The sequence below is a fragment of the Rosa chinensis genome, chromosome 1 (genome assembly GCF_002994745.2).
Source record: "Rosa chinensis cultivar Old Blush chromosome 1, RchiOBHm-V2, whole genome shotgun sequence".
NCBI classification, from domain to species: domain Eukaryota; kingdom Viridiplantae; phylum Streptophyta; class Magnoliopsida; order Rosales; family Rosaceae; genus Rosa; species Rosa chinensis.
This window is the reverse complement of record NC_037088.1, coordinates 39,219,640-39,222,366: the sequence shown is the minus strand read 5'-3', so window position 1 is coordinate 39,222,366 and position 2,727 is coordinate 39,219,640.

Genomic DNA, 2,727 nt, shown 5'->3' with positions numbered 1-2,727 from the left:
CACTAAAATCCTAGTAGATCAACAAAAAGACAAGCTAGTCTGGAGAAGAGAAGGTTATAAAGTTATAATCAACTTCTTGTACAATGGTTTCATATTACATCTTTTGCTGGCAGCTCCATTTAAACTCGCCTCGTTTTATTCACAAGTCCGGCCTGCAATATAACAAAATTACTCAACTGATTCTGACATTCAGATCACCTTAATAATTTCAGACATGCTTATCAATTACAATATGAATTCACCTTGTAGACAATACCAAATCCCCATTCCCATTCAAAAGCAATAGATAATGGCAGTGCAGATCAAAAGCAGTAGTCATTAATTTGGAAAGAAAAAATTATGTCTTGGGTGTCATCCATGTTCCATGATCACCCATTCAGCACATATTGACCTAAAATATAGGTGGTGTTTAGTCACATGAATCTGGTATTACAGCTACAGAATATTTCCAAATCCCAAAAACAGAAACCCAGCGACAAACCCAAGGCTATTGCATAAAGGCTATAACTTTAAGTACCCACAAAGAGGATTTAAAATATCAGCAATCCTAACCCCTATCAAGCAATCAGGGGGCTAGAATATTGCCAAAATCCATTAAAGCTTCAAAACATAAATTTCAGAAAGAAGAATATATTAATGGAAAAAAGACACCATCAAGCAACAAATCAATGATTAAATTCCAGGCAAAAATATCATAAAATCCATAGCTACAAAATCCGTAAAACAGGGTTTAGAACATGATTGAAGGATCCATGCATCTTCCAACAAATCAAAAGCATAACTCATTCGGTATGATTAATGGAGCTTTCAAGTGAATTGAATTTTACCTGGGATATAAATGAACCCAAGAAGCAATACGCTACTGGCCTTAAAATAATTTGGTTTAACAAAAGAGCAAGATACTACAACCCTCTGACTACTTGACAGTAAACATTAGAACAATCTGTTCAAGTACTTACAATTTGTATATAATTGACAATATCCTTGTCTCTGATTTTTTTGCCATCACGGTCAATCACGTTGAACACTGAAAATAGAAATTTAAAACAATTCTTAGCATAAAGGGAAGATAGTGAGGGGGGGATGAGGATAAAGAAGATTTTGGATATGATCATCACATAGGCAGTATCAGAATTCATTGCAATGTACACATGCATCACAATTCTTAACACTTGCTTAGCACCTCTGGAGAAGATTTGGATGGCTGTACAATTCCCTGCGGAGAAGATATCCTCAATTCTTAACCCCTGTCTGAGTCATGAACACTAATGAAGTGGATATCTTGGATCAGAAAAATCCGCATTTTGAAACTCGCTGCTGAGTCAAGTTGAAGAAGAGGCTAAGTAGTCATATACTGAATCAAATTGCCTCTTGCACTGAGGAGAAACCTGCTGTACTTCCTCAAGTTGCTTCTTAGCTGAGAAGAAAGATTTCCAAATTCTAAAGAATAATCAAATCACATCTTATCAAGCAGGTAGACGAGAACATTGTATATACGAGATACTCTCTAAGGCAATTGGTCTAAAGTTCTTAAGACTCCAAATTTTGAACTCAAGGATTGTTAAGTTCTGTCTTTTAATCCTATGTAAAACTTTCTTGTTGTCTAGAATATATGCGAATATAAATATATTTCAAATCCTGATCAACTTTATTGTCTTATTTTTCATTATGGAGATGATATTCACACTCCCTTTTGTGTTTTAAACGTGAATAGTATTTTACTATTTTTAGAGGAAAAGGGAGTGAATATCACCTCCCTTTTCATTATATCATTATCTTCTTGTAGCTTTGTGATATGACTACCAAATCACAGCATCACAACATATTTTGAAAAGGAAATTGATAATACCAAATGATCTAATGGCTTACCTTATTTTTGAAAATGGTTTGCCAAATACAAAGATGGTGTCTTCAATTAAACCACACGTCCATCTTGACATTAGCATTAGAATATCTGCAGAAAGAATCATGCACCGGCTCTGATATTAAAAGTGTATTAGAGCCAAAAACTGGTGATATGGGAAATGATCATAGCAGACAAAAAAAAATGAAAAAAAGAAGTGAAGAATATAATGGAATGCTTTCATGCAGGTAAAGAAACAGAGAACCAAACCTAGAAAGAGCAGAAGAAGTGCGTATGAAGCGCTTTCCATTTGTGAAATTGGGCTCTTCTTCTTTGGTGGTCGTTTCAAGGACGATCATTAGCATGACAATCTCTGAAAATTATGCACTAGTATGGTAATGGTACCACAATGTACAATAATGATGTAAATTAAAGAAAGTATATGCAACATGTATCAACATTGATATATTACAATGTAATACATAAGGGGTATCGGTAAAGTTTTAGATACGATACTAGCAGCTCAGAAGTGACTAGGTTGGGCAATTTTAGTCGAATTTCACAACTGACTTCATAACAAGTGGAAAACAATCTGACTTCAGCAAATATGAAAAACCAAGTACAATCTCACTGCATTAACTTCTGACAATGATGTATAACATCCTCGCAAGAATCATTATCAATGACAACTCTGAAACAACAAGAGTAATCAGATGAAGCTTCTGGCTTTCTCAAACAAAGTTGAACAAGAAGAAAAGGACAATTAAATGGGCCAAAGTTTCTTGACTACACTTTAACAAGTTATACAGACTCTAAAATCAACAAGAAATGTAAGGAAAGAAGCAACCGTGCATTCGCTAAGGAGCCAAAATGTGAGGAAGTCA